At 36.3% G+C, this 24,935-nt stretch overlaps 1 protein-coding gene across 6 annotated transcripts in view; it reads right to left on the minus strand.

The window, feature by feature from the left end:
• Positions 1 to 24,935, minus strand: part of RGS7 (regulator of G protein signaling 7) — a 236,338-nt gene that overhangs the window by 92,955 nt on the left and 118,448 nt on the right. The window lies entirely within an intron of this gene.

The raw sequence follows: 24,935 nt of genomic DNA on the forward strand, positions 1-24,935 counted from the left end.
TTCCTCTTCCTATTCTTCATTTCCCTGAGCCAATTAATATTGTTCTACCATGTAAGGAGTATCTAATTTTTTTGCTCAGTTTGTCTAGAAAGAAATAGAACTTTCTATTTTTTATTTTTAGTTTTGGGTTTGGGTTTTTGAGGGTTTATTTTAGTTATATTTTAGCAAAGAAACAAAACACTCCTTTCTTTAGGCCAAGACTCATAAAACGTAGTGGAAGTGCATTAAGGGTATGATAATAGCCTGTATTTCAAAAAACACATTACTGAAAAATTTACATAGAAAACCCAACATTTTATTAACTTAGTAAGTTTTCCCCACCCTCCAAATTACTGTACAAATGAAACCTGGAAAATGTAAATGCAATACATATTGTGATTGTGCAGTCTATGGAGTATATGCTCCAGGCAATGCTGGAGGCTTAAAAACCTCCTTGGGACTGAAACATGGCATTATGAGCTGCTTGTAGGAGCTGCACTTTGTGTTCAACTTTACCTTCTGGATTTTACTATCTAATTATTTAACTATCATTTGATTTATTTACTATGTAACTAGATTATTTAAGTATCACTTCTGCTGTAGTTACTTTCAACCCATTCTGCTGGCTACCAGTAATGGCATATTTGGTTACCTAAATGTGTACTAACAATTTTTCAAACTCCGCCTCATGGCTAAGCTCTTGACAGAACTCATTTTTCCACTGGTGCTAAAGCTCTTCCCTTACCACTCTGATCTCTCTTCTTCTGTATCCCTTCATTTACTGCCTATCCATTTCTTCCTATTGAATTTCCTGTCCTTATTTTAAGGTGCCATATGATGCTCGCCTCTTAACACCTTCCATACCAGACTCCCTGCTGTCTTTCGCACCGAGTATTCTTCCAAGCCCACCTCCATGCTCCTCTTGGCCATGCGCCTCCTATCACACTTTGCACAATATGTGCCAAGTCACAAGCTGGTCAGTCTTGTTTTTCAGACTGAAAGCTACAGTTGGACTTCACCCACTGTGAGCATGAATTACCAAATAAATTATGAAGCAGTTCTGCAGACAAAAAAAGACAGACACATTCATGATTTAAGCAACTTTCAATAAGCAAATTGGCTTAAGGGCAAAAATATACTGAAACACTGAGGAAAGCTATGTGCATAGTCTCCATGTTTCATGATGGTTGCATCATGCTTCCAGTTCAGACAAGTGACATACTAGAGAGACATGTCACCTAAGACTTCCTTATAGAAACAAAATTTTAATTGCTCATCCATTCCTCAGCAGACATAATAACATGATTCCTTTTTAAACCTTAGATTTAAAAATATAAAAAAAATCTACACAATCTACATACATATAATCCAAGTCAGAACAATAAAATCTCATGACTGGGCAGTAACACATAACATTAGAATGTGGAGGGTATTTCCCGTCACTCCCTAGATTGAGATTCCTTCTTGTACTTCCCATAGTGCATGATTTCCTTTGGTCTTCTTAAGAAAATTAATATAAAAAATAAATAAATCAGAGAATAAAGAACATTTGTTTCTCCTTACTTTCATAATTTTAAAATAAGAGCTGCAAAATTATAATCTTTGCTGCACTTATTGAATAGCTTTATCACAGATTTGCAAAGCCTGGTTGAATGTATCATAGCTTTGGAAGTGTGTATGCATTACTAAATTGATGACATACCAATGAAAACTGTGGAGATTTTATAACCATGTCAAAAGCAGAGATTTTCATTACTATGTTACAAGTCTAAATTTTGATAAACTCCAGTGGCACAATTTTTCATAGCATTTACACAGAATTATTCTTTAAGTGAGGCAATTTATGTCTGCATGCTGTTGGATGTGTACAAGATGTTTCAGACACATTCCTACCTCAAAATAGTCTATTTGTATGCATTGTTATAAATACAATTTGTCCTTTATTTATACATATGAACTTAACAAGGCTGACACTGAAGGAAGAATTTTAGCTTAGAATAAGATGAAGCTTCATAGATTTCAATGACACAGTTCCAAGCCTAGCTCTATTTTTATGTCAGCTGACTAGAGAAGTTAGTAATCCCTAAATATTTTCCTAGATCTTCAGAAGTCAGAGACAAAAAGTAATCAGAAAAGCAACATGACATTTTTGAATATTGATTCTCGGCTTTGGTTTCCTTCAAATCTCTCAGGTATCATACGGGAATTAATTTTCTATTCTTTTTACCTCACCTTAAAATACTTCTTTCCACTTTACCTCTCTTGAAAACTCTCCTACAGTGGCACGCTATATTCCTCAGTCCTCAGCTCCTGGCATCACATTTGCACATGTGGTCTACACATCAGAAATTTCACCTCCATGTATTATACTGTCTTCTGGCTTATTATAAATAATAGTGGGAAATGGGATTTCTTGACAATTGCATCATCTGATTTTGAAAGTTCATTACTGCTCTATTCACATTTTACACCAAAGCTATTCCCCTGGTACCCAAAAGCCTGAACAGCAGTTTAAGCCAGCTATCACATTTGAACACTCCAATGATTTCAGCTGCATGGCTTCAATGACAAAAGCCCAGACGAATAAATATTAACATGAACACCCTCCCTCTAGTGTGAAGGCTATTCAAGTAAAACAAAGTTGCAAGCAATCTGTCATAGAACAAGTGAGAAATTTATCCACTGATATTCTTTTGGGAGATTGTGGCCACCTCTAGTCCTAAAAAGAATCATAAAAGTATTATCTTCACAGCTTGCTGTGTGTTTTTTTAGCTGCATCTTTTAAAGTCTAATCAACAAGATTATTTCATTCAATCATTTCTGTGCCCTTTTCTAGGTTTATTACTTATGCAAATGTGTTTCTGAAAAAGAAAACCATTACTCTAATGTCTTACGTCAGGAAAAGAACAAGGTAGCAAAACAGGCGAATGCTTTATAGGAAAACAATATTTCCTATGAGTCCTAGCTTTGAAAATTGGATGACCAGTAAATTCATGTCACTTTTCATACACCACATCTCACATCTACAGGAAATATGATCCAAGAATTAGGATGAAAGAGATTACAGACTTCATTATTTGTAAAAGGGAACTAATATGGGATAAAACATCTTTAACCTTCAAATCTGAATCTGCCTTATCACCAGGAATCTATCAAAAAGACATTTTAGGGAACCTGCTACCTTGGTGTTGGACTCCTCTGAAAAGGAAAACTTCAGCACTCCAAAATAGAAAATGTTTACCGTGTCAGAACGATACTCAGTTTTTGTGTACTGTTAAATGTGCCAGTCACTGGTAACGTGATAACAAAGCCCCAACAATAACATATTCAAAGTAGATTCTCAAGCTAAGTTCTCCAGTTCTCACTGCCTCCTTCCCAGAATGCAGCTAAAAGGCAAGCTGGCTATTAAATCTCTAAGGTGGAAAAGACTGAAGTTAAGTTGCCAACTGAAATTTGAAATCCCAGGAAAAGCCTCAATTTTCATGTCAATTTCTATAGCAAAACTGGACAAGGCAAAGTGATAATCTGTAATAATAAATTAAAGCTAGCACAAACACAAAACAGAAAAAAAAGGTTTTTTTACACTCTGAGCCTGAGAGCCAACAGTGAGATTCTTTAAATGCCAGCACCTATCCAGATAAAGGCAGCAAAATTTACAAGATCTTACTCAAGCGGGAAAATATGAGAAACTTTCAACTTCTTTAAAGAAAGAGGGAAAAATTATGTCTGTGTTCATATATAAGCAAAAAAAGACTCAGGCATGTTCTTTGTAAAATCTACTTCCTGAAAACTCCACAAGAGATTAATTTGAAATGAAATGGACCAAAAATAGCAGTTGCTGAACCCATCCAGCATCTTAAGAAAATATTTTTGAAGAAAGTGCGCTCTCTGAACACTGCAATGCTAATTTCCAAGTCAAAGTCATAAAGGCCAGAGCAATGCTAAGGTTAGCTTTCAAGAACAAAACTCTTACTTTAAACAGGTCTTCACAGAGTGCATTTCAAAAAGGTCTTGATTCTGAACTGTAGAAAATTTCACAGGAATCATAGACCTATCTTTTCTTATGCATAGATGCAATAAGCCATGTAAGTCTTGATCTGACAACAAAAAGATATGAATAGTAGTTCAACAAAATAAAATAAAAAGTTCACAATGCCCTATCTTTTTAACAATTCAAAAACATATTTAGCTGAAGAAGATTCAAGCTGTGAAAAAGTATATTTTATTAACTGGAATCACAAACCATAAGACCACTGAGAAACTTAACGATTTCTTATTTCATAAGGAGACATAGTCTTTCAAAAAAATACTCTTTTACTGCTAATATATTAGTTTAGAAACTAAAATCTATTCTTATTTTTACTTGTAGACCTCAAGGTATTTACAGATGATGAAGAGAGACAGGGAGACAGGGAGCTCCCCTGCGTTACTGATACCAAGAGAGGGGTTTGTTGTTGACAATCCAGCAAACACTCTATCTTCATCAAGACTTTTGCCATCTGAACTCTCTACAGCAACACAACCACCCTGTGCTGGGAAAGCTGGCAACTGGGCCTGTTGGGTAGTTGCTTTTTTGCTGAAAGGCAGCAGCAGATCATCTGGGAGCTCCCTTGAGGGAACCCCTTGGTCAGCTGGGTCACCTTCAGCACTTCACCACCACCACCCGGACTTGAGAACCTGGAGAACTTTACGCAGGGCAACTCACACTAGGGAAAACTTAATAAACATTACTCTAGAAAGTACCAGTTTCTAAATTTAAGACAACAAGACTGTTACTGAATTAGTAAGGAAAGAGCTCTGCATTTCCACTGGTTTGGGGTTCTGGTTTGGTTTTGTTTGTTTGTTTCATTGGGGGAGGAGGAAATTGTGTCATTTTTGACTTCCATCTTCAACACCATTGCTTTGTCACACTACTTCATGGTGATACAAGAGGAAATTAATTTTAGTTACTGATGCACATTTCAAAATCCTTCATCATGAGTGCCCGAAAAAAATATAATATGCAATTGCGTTTCTCACCGCTGATTCAGATACTGGAAACACAGAAACTAGATCAGATGAGCAGGGAGACTGTAGAGGCTGGTGGCCTGTCAGGTTCTCAGCCCTAGTTGTTTTCTCACAAAAATTGCCCTCCAGGAGCTGAACTCTGCAAGAATGGGCTTTCACTGAATGGGTGAATGGGACAAGATGATCTGCATTCTCCCTGAAGTTTTCACAGGCACAAACCCGAGCATATGTTGTTACTCTGTTATAGCAAAATGGATATTTTACAATTTCTTTTCTTTCTCTGAGAAGTATAGTTTCTGTATGAATTCTGTACGCATGTAACTGAAAGAAATCAAGTAACTTATTTCAGGGCAGAGGGAAGAAAAGCAATGGTTATATTAGCTTTTGGTATACTTATGGAAAAAACATAATTGTATCCATACTGGATTATTCAGGTTATTTTTCCCCTATATCTATTATAACAGAGCAAGGAGGAGGTTTGCATCACTTTGATAGTGCTGTGCACAGAAAAGTGAAAGACAGAAGGGTGTAAGGGTCTCCTCTCTGAGGCTGGGGTTGCAATAGTACTTAAAGGAACAAGTGGTTATTTCCCAATAATTTTGGGCTATAATCAGTACTAAACTGCATCGGATTTCAGTCTAACAGAAAATGTATTTAGAGGTGCTTTGATTGCCCAGTTCTTTCTTAGTTTAAGAAGTAAGCTGGTAACAAATGTTTAGATGGTAAAAAAGAGAGATAAGGGGGGAAAAAAGAAAGATAAGGATACAAAGAAGATGTGTAACTAAATTTGGATTTATTTTATACTAATTTAAAATCATTCCACCTTGTATTTTTATTTAACAGTTTTCTCTTTCTTTTCTCTGTTCTTTTGGATTATTGTAAAATGAATGTATAGACCTAATCAGGTATAAGTCTTTACCAGGACTGGCAACAGAGATGACACTGTGATAATTTTAATACATTGCTGATTGCATTTACAGATTTAGCCTACTGACCTTTACTATTTAAATGGGTTGACTTTTGAAAGAAAGACATCATTGACCAAAGTGCAGTTTGATTAAGGAAATTTGCACCTCAACTTTCAAACACTTATTTCTGCCACTTGCTTTTTAAAATTATTGATGAAAATCAATGCATAAACTTATTCTTTTGACTTCTTATAGTTGGAGGTGGACCACACATTTGTTAGTACCCTTACGCCTCAAGGGAGCTTGTACCAGTTGCAGATTTAAAATATCTCGTCTATACTAACTGTACAAAGAATATGACATATTTTAATGAAACTACTCAGGCACGGAAGTAATTATGGTCTTCTAGTTCTAGAATAATATAAACTGTGATATGCTTTTTTTTTTTTTTTCCAAGTGAAGACGGACACAGTGATTCGCAGAAATAAAACCCTCAAATGAATCATCCTACTGCTTTTGAGTTGGACCCTTTAATTCCAGACTGTAAAAGTAGCCCTCAACAATACTCAAGCCTAGAAGGGCAGAAAGGTTCCATACTTCTGGCTAGCATAACCCTGTGTTGCTTCAGATTTTTAAATTAACTGAATCTCTGCCTTAGAGAGGAAAATTAATCTACTTTCATATTGTGACAAAGCTAACACAGGATGTGAAAAGTCTCTTCCGCTTCCATACTTGCATGAAATCATTTAACAGAGGTGACAAACAAATTCCAGTAATGCAAATTCTGCAGTCAGGCCCTGCCTCATAACCAAGCTTCAGAACAGAAATCTGGTTCTTAAAGACTATGAGGGCTCACTCTATCCTAGAAGTGCTAATCCACACCGGGTCCGTCTTCTCCAGCAAAAGGAATGGCTGCTTCATTCCAGCAACATTTATCTCTAAAGTTTCTCAAAAGATATCATCTACTTAGATCTCTTCAACAGTCACAAGTGACTGTTTTACAGATGACAATAGCTGTACTTAATTGGCAATACACCAGTAACCACAGATGGGATCCCTGTAATCCCAAGGCTGTTATAACAAGCACTAGAGTTTAGCATCTTGCTGAAGAATATTGCTTCATGCTAAACATTTGCAAAACATGAGTGATGCTGTTTAGAAAAACTAAGCAGTATGAAAACCCAGCTCATTCATTCTATCGTAAAGGAATTTTTATGCTTTTCTTCAAAATGCTGTAAAGTCACATGATCTTGTTTGACTATAATAAAGTATCAGTGTTCAGGTGGCATGGAGAAATAACAGACTATTTTGTACATTCCCCAGGCAACAAAATCTTAACAACTTCTTTTATGTAAAAGGTATTTGTGGGGGGAAAGAAGCAGGAAATACAAGCAGAATTCTGAATGCCATAAAGTGTCCCTGAAGAAATTTAATTTATCAGAAATCTTCATCTCCAAACAGGGAAACAAAAAAAACCCACTTCATTTTTAAATTCTGTATGAATACTCCAGGTAAAACTTCTAAAGCCTGATATGAGCAAGGAGCCAAAGAGGCTTATCTTGAGACCTACTTGATTTCCCATCCAGCAGAAATCTTCAATAATGGTAAAAGAAGATTAGAAGCTAAGTGACTTTCAGTTTTTCTCATCATTATGACCTATCCTTCTCCTCTCAATCGATCCATCTGTTCACCCTTCAAACACAAGCAAACATATTTGGGTCTATTAAGAGAGAAATAGCTAAGAATTCAGCAGCTCATCATGTTTTCCTTCCCTGATTATCTTTGGGAGCTCTCGAGCTAAATCCTATCCTCTATAGCTTTGGATTCATCTCCAAGTGGAGAGCAGGAACCCTCCAAACACCAAGCATAACTGTGTCCGTGTTCTTCACAATGCTAGTGTGTACTGTGTAAATCAATAGGGAATAAAGCTGTTCCTCGATATTGATGTACCACCTCGTAGGTGAGTGCCTAGCTACCAGCCTAAAGAACAATTTTTTCTCTCTCTCTCAGTGACGGTATAACTTCTTTATACAAAAAAATGAGAAACTCCACGTGGAAGAGAACATCCTCTACTGTCTGCTAATTGTATTCTCTAAAGCACGAGGTAACTTAGTCCAAATTTCTGCTCAGACACCACCTGTTACAGGCATTCGAACCTGAGAGTCTTCACCTCAGTCTTTAAGCATTCTGGCCAGAGCTCCTTTTAAATCCTTTTGCCGGAGCTTTTGTGTTAAATAGTTTGGGAGATAACAGGAGAAAATAAATTATTTGCTACCCTGTAGGACACCCGTTATGGGGAGCTGAGCACCCGGAATCCCCTCCCTACTGCCGTGAAGGCTGGTTTATGGGAAGTAGAACAGCATCAGCAAGTGCATGCTGGTGTCGCGCAAAGCGGTGTATGAGCTTGGAAGCAGCCTCCCTCAAGAAAAGCCCAGAAGGAAATGGGTATGTGACTCCTATCCCAAGTTTGTCCTCTGGTTCCTGAAATAACATGGAAAAGGGCAACAATAACATCACTGTTGCTGAAATATCTTGAACTCTCACTCTGAAAATTCATCAACGATTACTTCAGGAAAACTGACGATACATCTTTGAAGGACAAATTTGCTACTTGGCATAAATAACTCATCTGGCTTTCTTTTTAAGTCTACAAGCTGTTTCACTGTATCTTGCTGACAACTTGGTATAGAAAACAGGTAGATCGATAAGCACAATTTTTCGGAGTTCACTGCTAAGGAACCACCACATAATTTCACAGATCATATCCTAAGTCTTCGTTTTTAATGAGCAAGCAAATTTCAGAACTTAACATACAAACAACTATTGTTAGTTTCGTGATCCTCAGTGGAAAGCAACACCAAGGCAGGTGGTTTTTTTTTCCTTTATCTATTTATTTGTATGCAATTACTGAAATGAAATTTTTTTCAGTAATTCAGCAGTTGCTGAAATTTCTAAATGAAGGCATTTCCTCAGTCATTTGAATGGCTTTCTTCCTCCGGGGAAGTAAAAATGATACACTTACGCTAGGACTATACTGAGAGTACATGCTAAATATTCCAGGGGAATATGGACACGTGAGACCCAGAGTTAAAGGGCTGCCAAGCAGAAATGGTGTTGGGGTGGTCAGAGGGAAACAGACAACATTATTTCATGCAGTGTTTGTAGATAGGAGCAACCACTGTAAAGAGTTTTATTCCCCTCCTTAACTATACTAAGTGTCCATAAATTGTAAGGTCATCTTATTTTATGATTTGCATAAATCTCAGTTACCCTAGTTTATACTTGTTTAAAATATAAAACCAGACTACTTAATTTGGGATTTTTTTTAAAGAACACATACAATACAACACATCATACCTAGCTGGAAATACTACTTACAGTGTTTCTGCAGATTTCACAATTAAAAACAATGTCTAAAAGAAAGCCAAGCTAGGAAAAAAAAAAAAAATCATCAAAGTAGCAGTGCGACTATTCAAAGCAACCTTATTAACGTTCTGTAGCATTGCCATCACATACAGCAACTTCTACCCTCTTAGTTTTTACAAAATCAGGTATCACTGTTAGTCAAATGTGTTCTTTCTCTCACACACATATCAGTAAGTGTCTGCAAGTTGCACTTTGGTAATCTTTATAACACAGTAAAAGCTGGCTAAAATTATCCCTGCCACAATAAACAGTTTTGCTTTATTTTTTTTCACATCAGCAGTCTGAAAATAGCATGTAAAAACAGCCAGTCTCCAAGTTCAACAAACAGGCTTTGTGAAAGTCCTCACAGCACTATTGCTTCAAACAATTCTGTATTTTTTTTTCACATTTCCACTTCAATATCTTCAAGAAATATTATATTTTCCTTCTGAAATGATTCTTCTAATTCTTGCCATACTGCCCCCCCAAAGACACCCACACACAGATGGCAATGGAAGGAAGTGAGGCACCAATGTAATTTTTGCTAGGCACTTCACATTCACAGAGGATTTTCACAGGGGAATATCCTGAAGTCCTAATTCAGGGGTAACAGGAATAAATATATAAATGACATGATTTGACTTGTGACTTTGACTCCAGGAAGTAAGTCAGTGGAGACACACTGACTTACATTTTTGACATTTGCCCAGCAACAATGTCAACATGCTTTCTTCCTCACAAAGCGTTCCTAGACAATAATAGTTAATTTATACAGCTGGTTTGAAAATGCGTTTTTCCACCGTTGCTATTTCAAAACACTTTTTCGATGACTCATGCTCTTACTGTTCTTTATGCTTAAGACTCTGAAAACTGATGTCCAAACCACCCTTTTGATCATCACAGATTTCCTGAATAACCCCAGCTATTCAATTTAGTTATTTTGACTATTTTCACTTCAGAAAGATTTAGCGATGCTAAGTACAGTATGTGATGCTCTGCAGAAATTCCTGATCAAAGTTGCAGGATTGCATATAAAGAACCCAGAAGTTCCCCAAGAATTGGCTCATTAGCCAGCCATTCTCACACCTACAGAAACATCTGCAATGGGAAACCTCATCTCAAAAAAAGAAATTCTACAACATGGCAGTTGCACAAAATACTTAACTTCAGAGATACCAGCCAGTGTGGGGGCACAGGCTCTAAAGAAAGCCCCAAAATATGAGTTTCCTGACAAAATGCCAAGGAGTTGTAGAATAAAAGTACTTTGGCCAAAGTAATTATCTGGGCTTTTTAGTGCTTTTATTTTTAACACGTAGGTCCCACTCTTCTGCAGCCTCTAGCACAGACCAGCTATTTTTCAGCTAACAACAATAAATGCAAGATATAAGTTTGCTGAAGCTCAGTGGAAACTTTCCTCCTTAATCCTAATATTCAAGTGTTACACCAGAAATGTCATTGAACTTCGCTCAAGGCTTCTTTTTTCCTATTTGAAATATGAAATGTTTTAATATTCAATAGACCACAGAAAGTTCAAATGAATTTCTATTTTTGATTAAGCTGTGCTGGATGTTTTTCTGCCACTTCCTCCAGATCCATGATTATTTTAATACTGCTATGTCTCAGAGTCTACACTTCAAAGATCAGCTGCAGGGCTACATTTTCAAAAAGGAAAAGAAATTAAGTTATTCAAATTGTAAGTACCTATACTGGAGCATTAGTCTGACTGAAAATCTAATCCCATTCAGCTTTTACCAAAATATGGGATTGTTTCAAGACTTTATTATGCTCAATTGCTTGGCATAATAAAAATCACTTACATCATACACCATGGAACGAACTGTGTTAGAAAGAAAACTGATCTTTGCTCCAACTCGATAATTCCAACAAATTCAGCATATTTTTCATTTGCAGTCTTTCATTGCTATTCAGAGATTATGAATTAATTTATTCTAAATGTCAATAATTGTGCTGCACAGCTGTCTGAAGCAGATATGACTGGGTCTGTTCTCAAAGAAATAAAAACTCATGGTTCATCTCATGGTAGTTCTCTACATATGCACCTCAAGCACTTTGTCATAATAAAGGCAAAATCTATTAGCTCTTGAGGATAATTCCCAAAGATTAATTGAAATGTAAGTTGTGCTGACAATTGAAATTCTCTAACATGATTTATCTATCAATGGAGACTTATCAAAAATTTAAATAGACATGAACTACCATTTTACTATGCAATCAACAGCTCTTCAGTTTAAAATAAACTTAATCATACCCTCCATAATATGTACTGTATTTCTGTCTAAAACTGGAAATTGAGGTATGGTATATGCCCATATATGTGAGCATATATGCCAGCCATTGTATAAATTATGCTCCCACTAATCACAGTAAACTTAACAAATCAAGAAGTAAGACAGAGAAAATAAATCCCTCTACATTTTGGTTTACCAAGTTCATTCCTTTGCTGCTCAGTTTCCCCAGGGACATTCACATGAGCATTTGTGAGACATTAATTGCAGCCTTATAGCTAGTATTGGCTTTTTGTAGGAACCCAAAAACAGTGTTTCTGCTTTTACAAGTAACTTGGTACCATTTTAATCCAATGTGTTTTAGAAGCAAAGTAACCTGCTTTTCATCAGTATCAGCTTCTGGCAATGACCATAGAGACATGACTAAGGTCTCCATTTTAGGAATGTCTCATGGAGCCTGGACAAAGTAACGACCTCTGAAAAAACCTCCTGTCTTCCCCCATCCCTACCCTTCCATTCATTATGTCCAGAGCTACCATTTGATACACTAATCTGCTGGCTCTTGGGAAGCACTCGGAAATTTATGTGAGCAAGCAGCAGAGAGTCATTTTCAGCCATCCATTATCAGGTAGAAGAATAACAAAAAAGATGATATTCTGAACAATGCTGGACCACTAGCACATGATGCGACCTTTAGTAGGTCACAGGGCTTGTATTTATCTGAACAGAGAAGCATTTTGAAAAGATCAAACTGTAGGTATTAGTGTAATAAATAATACTACATGCCCTGGAGTCTAGATTCTATTCTTCACGGGTTTTTACTGTACATTTCAATGTTTTATTTCATTTGGATGAAACAGCTGAGAACGGATGGTGTCTTACTGTGAACACAGGATGGATCTTTTATAACTTAGACTCACAAATACAGAAGCTTTTTGTGAGGATGAGGCTGTAGCTTATTATTTTTTTCATTTTTCACAAGATGCAGAGAAAAATCAAGTTCATACTGTTGCCTAGGAATACTCAGTGACGTGAATACTACTTTTAGCACCTGTTGCACCTGTCTTTGCTGTTTACATTGTCAGAGTAAGAATAAATAGTGGCAAGATGTAAAAAAAGCCTTGGTAAGGGAACATGTATACACAACCATTCACGTACCTCCCCAAACCAGTTCTGCCGCTCTCCTTCCCAGCCTCTGTACACAACAATTTATTTGTATTTTGGCCTTTCCATGTAATATTTTAAGATCTGTAAGTATTTTATGTAAAACTGTGTATGGCCACCATTTCTTCCTTAACCATTGATTACAGACTCCGGAACAGATGGTATACCTTCTTTTGGGAAAATAAAGGCAGGATCAGTAAAGAAATGTAAAGAAAATAGGTATCCAGTACCAGGACTGCTGTTTACTAGTGGAAGATGAGAGCAGAAAACTCCTGTGTTGAGGCCCTGGAGAGAATAAAGATTAGTCTGTCTGCTAAGGAGTTGTGCTGTTAAAATGTGATATGACCCCAAGGTTGAGATGGAGGGGAAAGGAGAGATGTGGGAAAAACACATTCTTGCTGAATCTACTTACATCCTGAAAAGAGCTAAAATGGATTAATCAATAGATTCAAAAATACAGCTAGTAGCCCTCTACTACATCAGGAAATAAAAGACATCGAAGCCCAAAAAAAGTATTTTTCCATTAAATGATTATACTGTTCAATCTGGCAACAGGAATTAATACAATTCTCTTGGTACCCTAATAACAGGTAAGAAATCGATGGAGAGCAGCAATGGGTACCTGTGTCTGGACTAGCAAATAACCTGATGTTGGCAGTAGGTACATCACTTCCCATGGCTTCATAGCCTGGGAATGGAGCTACTGTCCTCTCCAAAATACAGAGAAAAGGAAGTACTGTTAATATGACAGGTAAGAGTTTTTCTTGATGCAAAAGAGGATGGATATAGGTCACCTAGGAGGGAAGACTTAAGTAGATTATCCCCTTCCAATTTCTGCTTCACTTTGCACGGATCAAGTTTATACTTGGAAATAAGTATATACTAGGCTGGTTTAGTCCTCCTTTCTGTTATCCCAATTCTATTTGACCCTGTATAGAAATGAGCCCCTATCAAATACCAATAGACAAATAAATGCCTGCCATAGCACTATTTTCAACAAGTCATGTCCAATGGATGGGAATACAGGCTCCTGCTTACACATAACCTCCTTTGTTTCCTCATACCTGCCATGTTGCTGCCTTTACTGCTGCCAAACTGGCATTATTGATCCTTTCCATAGCTTCAGTAGAGCATATTGCTGTGGATGGCATAGCATTCTCAGCAAAAATTTGCAACAGTATGAATTCTCCTCTGTAAAGGTTTTGGGCTAGCAAATGCTTCCACTGGCCGTTGTGCCTCTTGAGAGCTCACCAGCCTCTAGCCGAGAGTCCGCCCTTAGCCTGCCTGACCTTGTTTGCATGGCATGGTTGCCCTCATTGAATGGGACTGGGAAATGTAGCAGTTTAAGCTCCACTGTGTCTTCCATACACTCACAGGAGAGCGGTATCTCGGGTCAGCAGGATCTTTTTTGCTAGTCACATCAGCAGCCAGTAAAACATCTTGCTTAAATGAGAGATGACCAGTCAATTTGTCATGCAGCACACAAACACAGCAGCAATTCAAACCAGCCAGGAAGATTCAGAACACTTTGTTCATTTAAAATACACTAGCTTTCATCTTTTACTGACTTTACAAAGAGTATGTCTTTGAACATTGCTATTTCTAGAACACAGACATTCCATGGTTTTAAGTAATTGCTGTTGGAATATTTTTATATGCTTCCCCTTCTTTATAATAGAAAGTGATTGTTTATTAGTTTAGGTGAGCATAAAAGATCTATAGTTTCAGCTTTAAAACTCTGATTTCCATATTTCTTAATAATAGGAATGAGGCTTCCCTCCCAGTTACACTTCTAGAAATGACTGGCACTCAGTGAAAAAAGGCAACAAGATCCTATCATCATCAATATACCTTTAAGTTTCAGTAACTTTTCCTTATGTGTCTAAAAAACACCATTTAGCTTGCCTTGTGAGAGATGTACTTGCTACTTAGTGTTTTATTCTTTTGAGCAAGTGAGGTAACAAAGATAGACAACTTATTAAACAAGAACATGTGTGCACTGAGAAAGTAGAGGAAAATTACAGATCTGAACACAGGTTCTAAAGATGAAGCACTTGCAAGTAACTCTTGCTACATACAAAGCAAATACATATATGTAATCTTTTAGCACTACCTAAACTTGCTATACTCTAATCTTAGTAAAGATGATGATCATCAAGCCAAGTGTATCAGGCAAGGCAGATCTGACAGAGGCAGAAGCTACTCCACAGTTTGGTGTTGCAGAGATCAATCAGTAATATTAGTATGGAAACATCTTATACTAATTGCTATTCAAACACATTGGAACAGCAAGTCACTCTGCTAAGGACCCTACAATCAGCATTTCTGATGTGACAATTTAACAGGATAATGAAAACAGATCATATTCTGTGGTTCTTAGTGTAGCCCCTGACTTCTCCATTATTCTCTGAGCTTCCCTGCCAAAAGCTCATCCTTCAAAAAATGCTTCACAAATCACAGCAGAACTCACAAGACACCAGAGTTTCTACCCTGCAGCAAATTCTGAGGCTTTCAAATTTCATTTTGTTGTGAAGTGGAAACCCTACACCAAACATCCACCCTTAGCAAAACCTGAAAAAAATTCAAAATATTTCCCTTTAATGCTATCAAAATGTTTAATTCAATAGGGTGAAGCCTTTTTCTAGTATAAAACAAACAGAATGTTTCATCTTCATCCTTCTGACTTGTAAGATAGCTTCTAACAGAATATAATAATAAAACAATAAAACCCAAAAGTATTTTTTCAGTACTTCCACTTAACAACAATATCAAAAATTTTCTCATGAAACAGTGTGGCTGTAAAAACAATTCACAGTGGAAAACTGATCTGCCACATAGAGCCTCAGAAAGGCTCTTAACAGATAATTTTTATAAATGAAGCAGATGTAGAAGTCTTGAACAGAACTAAGAGGCATGTGCTTCATTACACTGTGATGGCCTCACCTTTTTGACAAGACTAGAGCACAATGCTGTAGGATCTGCTACACTGAGCAGTCAGGGAAAGTCAGGTGATAGTTTTAGATGTAAGAGCAAAAATAAAAAGATAATAAAAGGCAATCTCATCTACCTTTTTCTCTTAAGGTTTCACCTTGTCCATGACAAACTCTATCAGAATTAGTCAAAAATCTTTATTCCACTATATATCTTCAATAACGTGTTGCTTCCATTTTAACTTAACTAAATTCAAAGATATTCTTATCATGCAATATAAACACTACAACTATAGCAGTGTTAGCTCTGCTTAGCTCATACCATGCCTCTCCAGTGATGATGAGTCATCTCTCCTCCTACCATGTAGTAAAGAAAATGGATGAGCTTTGAAAAGCTAACGCTTTTTGCAATTTTATATATCAAATACCATTTGGAAAATGTATTTGTAAAATCAGAGGTCCTGTAACTACTATATTTGTTTCCAGACAGTGAGTTATATAGAATGGAGTTAAAAATATTTGGGAACTCTCTAGAATTTAGTTTCTAAAATATGTTCTCTTTGAAAATAAGAGTAAGATTGAACTTAGTATTTTGGCAGTTTTGACTCATGTCTTCTTAATCTTTAATTTCAGGTATATTTTTCATTCTGGTGCCACGCTTAAAAGTAATCGCTATTTATTCAAGGTGGAATCAGAAGAAATATTATAAAACCATTCTCTGTCTTAGTTGCAATGGGAAAATCCATAGTAACTTCACTATGGTCACTAAAAATGTTTCAAATATTTTGAATAAACAGTTTCAGGAAGTTGTTGACCAAAATATTGAAATATGTCTCAGATTCTTCTCAACTATGACATATGCTGAGACAAACAAATTGTGATTCAAAGTTGCTTAAAAACTTAGTGTATTTCTTTATTCTCTCTAAGATCCCTATGCATGCAAAATTGTACTGAAACCATAACCATCTAGAGATATTTTACTTTGAACAGGAAAAGAACTTCACTGCACAGTACTGTACATTTTTATACTCAATTACACTTTTTCTACCTGGACAGGTGGCATGGATATACAAAAACCAAGGCTTCAACTCCTCATTTTGTTCAGGATGATGACCTGAATGTCTTTCAAACAGCTCCCTGTGCTATGCAAACCGAAGCAGCCATGCTTTAAAATGGACATTATCACATCTTTCACTACCTGTAAAGAAGCGTTCAGGCTATTCTGACACGAAACATGTTTGCTTTACTGGAGGCATTAGAAATGTGACTATATTTCCTCCCTTCATCAAAAAAACCTTCTTTGCTTGAGGTACAATTGATGCCTTCAAAAGGAAACCTAGACAAATGATTGTACCTCAAGTCTTGCTGGTAAAAACCAGAACTATCTAGCAGCTGTGCTCCCTCCTCCCTGCCCACAGGAAACCCAATGAGGGACAGGCCTCTACAGCATCAGGCAGAGAGTATCTTAGATGCTGATTAGGTGACTGTGCTAAAAAAAACACAGGAAAAAGAAAGAAAAGTGAGTATGTACACACAGGTAGTTACAACAAGTTGTTGAAGGATGTGTTATTTGAAGGGCCTGCTGTTGTCTTGGTTTTGACTGATGTGGTCACCTGCTCCAAGCCTGGTTACCTATATTTGGCACAAGGGACATGATTCACCAGAAGAATGGTCACTGATTTAAAAAGCCTTTTAGCAAGGGAAACAGTTAAGGAATGATTCTCAGTTTGTCCCAGAAGATGTACTGTTTAAAGTGACTGTCTCTCCTAAAGATATAAAACTTAAAAAGTGCCCAGCAAAGAATTACAGAGAATCATTTTAGTTTACAATTTGCAAAACAGTATGTGAAGGAACCTTAGCAACATTAACTTCCCTAGTACTACACTGATGAAGGCATGGTTCACTCTATAGGTATGGGAGTGGTGACCAGAGAGGCCAAACAGATAGCCTGCTGCCGCAAAGACAGAATGGCCAACTCAACCATGAAAACCCAAAAGACCAAATTCCAAGCCCTACTTACGAGCCCTAGGTTATGCCCTAGACAACACTAGAAAGACTAAATGTGCTTTTCTTTTTTTTTTTTTTTTTTTTTTTGTGTGCATTTATAAGAGGAGTGTTTTACTTAAAATATTAAATAAATGTACTTAAAGAATGACAGGCAAATTTTCATGTCACTTCAAATGGGCAAGACTTAGTCTTAATAACATACTCATTTTTAAAGTGCTGAACTAGCTATCACAAGTATTTATTTAATAGTGAATTAGCCTGACTTTATTTATAAAAGCCATGCAAGATACAGGAAACATACAGATAAAGGTCAGTGTTTAAATGCTGAATCCAGGCAGGTCTTCTAAGCATATCAGGCTTGTTCCCAGTTTTATTTCATATGAAAACTCTTTATATTATTTGCATTAATCTTAGTATTCTGTTTGGGTTTGATTCATCACATTTTATATGGTGTCTTCCTTAAAGGAAAGAGATTTAAGATACTTGTTAGGCTGTCTTCCTTTCAAATAGTAGCTTGAAAGCATTTGCAAATAAATTTGCCCATTTGCGCTACAAAGCATGAAGCAATTATATTTGTCATGAAAGCCTATATATATGATAACTTTTTTTTGCAGACTGCTATTGTCTGTTATGGCAACTTAAAAGACATTTTTCTTAGAAATTGTTTACCTACCCTCCTAGATTTCACATGCATTGCAAATTTATATATATTCATATTCTACAGCACTAATTTAAAGTTCTGCTCTTCCATAACTCATTTTCTTCTTATAAATTTAGCACTATGTTGTTAATAGCTACTGCTGTCTTAAATGCTTCAGCTAAGAATAGCTTGTAGCTGCCTTGTGTAGCTAATTCTTTATTCTTTTCTCTATGCAGGTTGGTATTTTATTAACCCCAATAAGACTGTCCAGTTTTTGGTACTGCAAGGCAGCATGCTTCCTAGGTTACAATGCCCTTAAGCTATATATTATCTCACAGTAACATGTTTCCTTCTGTCTTACAGGTTAATTGTATCACTCTTCTTAAAATGTACATTTCTGAGTTTTTCCTTAAGGCAGCATTTTGAGCAGTAATGCCTGATTTATTTTGATTCAAAACAGAGCCTGTGTTGATGAAATAGAACTGAATAGTTTGCAGCCACTAGTCCTCATACTTTTTACTCATTTTTAAATATGCTGATGTCAAATACTGTGCTACTCCATAAAATATTGATTCTACTTTGTGCAAAAGTTACTTTCATTGCACTGTTTTGCTGCATTTTCCTTTTAGTGGTGTGACTTAAGCAGATAAGGAGAAATATAAACTGTACATTTGAGCCATGAAAAGAGCTTAACATCAGGCTTTCTCTCTTTTTTTGTTGTGCTATAACCATATATTACCCAAGTATCTGCCATATACAAAGGTCATGAGAAAAATATAGTGTGTATATAATACTGATCACTCTTTGCTTATACTTTCATTCTTACCACTTCCTTTCCATTTTTCAAAGTGCTAAATACACTCAGTTTATGTACTAAATATGTCTGTTGTGTTATACAAAAACTGGTTTTCAAAAAAATTTTGCAGTTACGTACAATCATGAAAAGAACAGTTTGTGCAGCAGCACCACAGGTCCAGACCTGGTGACAGGCGTGGGTGGCTGTTTTCTTGGTTTTCTCTGATCCTGCTGGGTGCTGTCTTATCTGTAGTCAATTAATAGTTTCCGATTCTTTAGCCATAATCATAAAAACTGGATTAGTTGTTAAGAGCTGCTGAGACACATACCTCCTATTTCAGTGCTGAGGTGTATATTTACTGCGGTGCTTTACTTAGTTCTGAGTAAAGAAAGATCTAGTTAAATCTGTATGGATTTTACAAAAGTTTTTCTTCATGTAAAAGGTATTTAAGTATTTTTTGGGATACACAAATCTTTCAAATATTTTCATTTCATAGGAAAAATCAAGCATTGGAAATAGTAATGCCAAAGAAAAAAGAATTAAAAAAAAAAAGAGAGAGAGAGAAAAAACCCACACTTGACTTAAAGGCAGAATTTATTACTTAGGATTTCTCTGTTGCTGCTTCTTTCTTTCCAAGTCAATACTAATCACAGATGAAAAGCATATTTTATTTTTAAAATTATGTCAGCAGGAACTTTTTCCTTCCCAAAATAATAGAAAAATAGTTCCAACAAGGTTTCCAATACTGATCCAAATCTTTATTAGATCTGAGACACAGGGCTATAATCTCTTTTATTTGACAGATATGTTGATTTGAGAAGAGTTTCAGCTGACTGAGGACATCTACTGCATATATTACAAGTAGTATATTACATTTTTCTTTTTGCTACATATTCTCCCTGTTTATATGCTTGCTTTAGCTAATGCGAAACTTAGGAAATCTTGCTTATGTTCCATAGTGTCCCGTTCTCTTTCTGTTTGATACATTTTTATAAATTAAATGTCCTGTTTTGTTAGCCCATTATAAAAACCCAGCATTTAAATTCAGTGATTTCCTTGTTAAACTGCAAATGACATTTCACTTTTTCAAAAAAACAATTAGCTGTAATCTCTACCTGGTGTCTTGCACAGAAGACTGTAAATTATCATTCATGAAATGATATTTTACTTATTCCTTTTATTCCTAGCCTTCTAAATCTCTCACTACATCTACCTGCACATCAGCAGTCCATTTTAAGTACAGATAGTACAGACAGTTTCTATCTTGTCTTGACTAGTAATAAACCGAGCATAGACTCAGCAAATATTGATGTCTAAGTTTGATGATGTGGACTGAATAGTCAGGCTGCAGAGGTGTGCCAGAAGAACATTCCACAAACACCAAATTACAGATTTTATCTCATCTTTTATAACAAAAGATCCAGGAATATTTGACACAAAACCTTTAGGCAGGGGGCCACTTTTCAGAAGAACAGTTATGATTTGATTTAAAATAGGTGTTTCATATATAGGACTAAATTGCGATTTCACTCTCACTTCAACACTTATCTTTTCTGTTCTGCTTTAAGAAAATTAAATTGGAAGGAAATTTGGATTTTCAAACCCTTCAGCTATCAATCAGTGACTTTTCAGCTGAAATTAATTAGAATATTACATTTTAAAACACAAGTGTAAATGGATAATAGTATGCATGTGTTGGATTCTTTTCCAAAGCAATTCAAGGAGATAGGACATGCTTAAAATCTAGTAAGATTATCACAGAGAATGCAGACAATGTCTAGACACACACCTCATTCTGGATCGTCATAATTCAAATAGCCTAACTTAGAACACCAAGGCCCTCCAAAACTCACATCACTGAGAAGTTAAGGCACACTTTCCCTATAAAATTCTGCTTCTTCCACAAGAAGTCATTCTGCATTAAATAATTTATGTTCTTTGAGGATGGCTTTTTCTTTTTTCTGATCCTAAATTAGTAATTACTCCTCCCAAATAATCCAAACAGATACTGTTTCCAAAAACATGCAATGTCTTTGATCAAAAAGCAAGTATCTTTAAGCAGTTTGGAGCCTTTAAGCTTTAAGCTAGTAGTGCCTGGTAATGCTTTTCCTTCTGTCATTAAAAAGCTTTAATTTTGCCTTCCATCTTCCCAAGTCCCTTCCTGTTCAGGAGTCTCGCAATTCTTCCCTGACACTGACATCTCACAAGTCCTGTTCCCTTTCCTAAAATGTAGGTGGTCACCTGTTTCTCAGTTGGGACTTTCCAGTTAGCCAGGTAGCTTAAGTTTATTATTCTATACATTTATCTCGGCTCTACTAAAATACATTTCCAAGAGGTATTTGATATTCACTTTATTCTCAGTTTTAGTGTTTCTCTAAAAGTGGTACGTATACCTCTAGCCTGCTACAATAACGTGTTTCATAGCTCATCAGCTGCCCTATAAGATTTTCTTCTTCCTAATATAGAATTCCATTTTAATATAGCTGCTTTTGAATGCAGTTCTTCAGATTATTTTTTTATATTTTTATTTCTGTTTTACATGCCATCATTAATGATCAGAAATAACAGGCTCAAGCATCATCCAAAAAGTGTAGTTTTATCAGACTAGATCCAAAACCAATTAGGTGACTGGCTGGATTAAACATGGTACATCATCTCTCAGAATAAAAGTTTTGCTAACTGAGACTAAATCACAGAAATCATTTAACACATTGCAGAGGTAACTTATAAGCAGTGTCCTAAATCTCCGGTGCATCACATGAAATTAAGCAATATATTAGACCATCCAACTCATGCATACATTACCTTCGTGCTAGTCTGACAGAGCTCGGGACACCACTGCTGAATGGTACCTGCTCAGCAGTTGTACAGCACACCACCGCCTTGCGGAAGCTGCCTTCCCTGTCCCTTGCATGGCAGCCCAAATGAGGAAAGAGCTATGACAAAAACATGAAGATGGACATCCCACTCATTCTGGTTTTTTTGGTTGGGGTATTTTGTTGGGGTTTCTGTGTTTGTTTGTAGGTGGTGGGTTTATATATATGTATATGAAGAAACGTGTTTTTAAGACCTAGAGAAAAAAAAATTGAGACAAGCCATGGTCTCCTATTTACTTTCAGGAACTGTCCTAGAGGAGTGAATTGCTAGAATGACCAATTGTCCATGCATTTTCTGGAACAATAGACTCAATTACTGACCTTTAAATGGTTCAGAATTTGGGGACATCATGCCTGCCAGAAGCTTCCATGTAAGGATGACACAAAATCAAGGTTAGCCTCCTAAATCCTACTAGAACAACATTATGTTCCTTGTAACACAACCATATATTTACCTACTTCCAGTCCAAGGCAACCAATCCATAGCACAAGCAGGACAGTTGAGGTCCATCTGCAAATGTTTGACCATTGTAACTATTTCTTTGTAGCATGTCATTTTTGAACACATGATAAAAGTTTTAGAAGATATATCAACGGTCTGAAAAGATGTAGTTAATATGAGAAGCCTAAAGAATTTCTGTAAAACTGTATTTGACCCCAGGCACAAAAACAAAAGAGATGAGTCATTCCACCTCCACCTTTTATTAAGACAGAATTCTGATTTTTTTTATTTTTTCTATTGAATAGATGCCTTTACAAGTATGAAAGGACTTGATAAAATTGTATAAAAGTGCCCACTTCTAGAATTCAGATAGTAGGAACACAAAAATAGTACTACTCGGAAAACAAGGAGTTTTTTTGGTAGTGTGTTGGGTTTTGGTTGTTTTTTTTTACAATGAAGAGTATGGAAGCAAGGAGAACTTAGCTTGAAATGATTACTGATGAAAGCAATTAGAAAAATCAGGAGAGGATAAAGGAGTGGGAAGAGAGGCAGAAGGTAGAATTTATGCAAACAAACCATTAACAGGCAGGTTTGGCCCACTGCCTTTTCTCTATTCATAAAATATTCCCTGTTCTAGAAATAAAGTAGTTCATGCAACAGCTGGGCATTTTAGTATATATTTAAGATCTGCAATCTTTTCCTTCCATAAGTCCTAAACTTACAGGAAGATAGCTCTGACAAGATGGTAGAGTCTACAGAGGTCTACAGGTCCATATTTCCACATTTTAGCCACCTCACAGTTGATTACAAAAGCTTAAAGGGCAAAAATTCTGGCATCAGACAAGCACATAGGGGGCTGATATCCATGAGACCTCCACATGCAAATATTAATTTGGTATTTGGCTCTGAAGAGAAAGAAAAATAGAGCCTAATTGTCAGCCACCTTCTCAACATTTTCCACAAGCCTGTTACATATTCAGAACCCAAGTTAGCTGTGCAGCAGTTTTAAATGGCTAACTCTCATGCAATTTGTGACAATTTAATGCATAAAAAGAATATTTGCATGCATTGATGGCTAAATTGAGATCCAAACAGGCATATTGAAATACCTGAAATGCATATACCTTGCTGGTTATATATCAAAACTACATGTATAGCTGTTGTAGCAAAAAAGGTTACAAACTGTTCTGTAAGTCTGTAAGAAACAATATATACTATTTTAAGAACAGGTTTTTTGGGTTCCCCCCCCCCCCCCCCCCCCAAAGCACTTTTTAAAAATCCTTCAAAAGCTAAATATTCCAGGAAGGGCTGAGGTGGTTGAATTGTCTGCTGCAAATACCCCATGACAGGCGTTTTCCGTATGATGCAATGGAACCAAATTCTCAGCAACAACTCAAACTCTTCACAGACATTAAATATTCCAACAGTGAAACATTCACCAAACACCCATCATTCCCACTTTCTTGCTTCTACACTGTAGCACTACCAGGCCTTATAATAAAAAATACCAAGCAGTTGTTCAGGAAAAAAATTCCAGACAATCCAGATGTACACTAGCACCTAGTAAAGCAGTTAGGCTGAGTGCATCTTACTTGCAGTGAAATGGGGGTCATCAAATGGCATCCCACTAACACAAAATTCTGGTGTTATGGTGACATTTGTTATTACAAAGTGTACATATACTGTTTGATAATGGCATCATGCAAAACTACTCTGTGGATAACTTCAGCAGCAACAGAAATAAACATTTATTAGAATTTATTCCTTGCTGTCCTTTTGCAAAGACAAGCGTGCAGTCCCCTGATGCAACTGCAACAACAAAGTCTTTTTCCTCATAGCTGGAACTAACAGAATTAGGAGCTAAATCACAAGTCATCTTGTAAACCCTGCTAACTTGGTTTCTTGCTTAAGGGGCATATTCTCCAGGGGATTATTTTAATTAGTTTGATTATTTTCACTGCTGGCCAACTGTACTTATCGGGCTGTAAAAATGGCAGATTGAAATCTGCAAATACAGCACCACTTCTTCTTTACATGCAGTTCATTTGAATATTTTGGATCCCTTTAAAACAGTAGATTTAAAGACAATAAGATATAATTTAATGTAGTGAAATGGTAAAACTGGAGCAGAAAGAAATTGCATTGCTTGAAATGTCACAAAATGAGTCAATGTTAGATGCCATTTAAAAGGAATATCCCAGATGTATTTGTACCATCTTAAAAAGAAAAGCAAATGTATATGTTTACACTCTATTACACCTAGCAGGATGCCTCTAAATAAAATATTATTTGTATCTGTATCAGCAATACTTATCACATCTACATTGCTTCCTATACACATATAATAAATAACAACCAGTCAACCAAAGACTTGCCACCAGACAACAGCATACAATGACACATAAATTGAAAAGCTGGGTATTTTTCAATGCTTACTCCACAATGTAGTTGTATTAATATCTATTGTCTCTATTTATAAAACAATTACAGTACCTGCATAACTACAGCCTTGTACACAGATATTCTCTGTAACTA

Source organism: Falco naumanni, chromosome 6 (assembly GCF_017639655.2).
Source record: "Falco naumanni isolate bFalNau1 chromosome 6, bFalNau1.pat, whole genome shotgun sequence".
NCBI lineage: Eukaryota > Metazoa > Chordata > Aves > Falconiformes > Falconidae > Falco > Falco naumanni.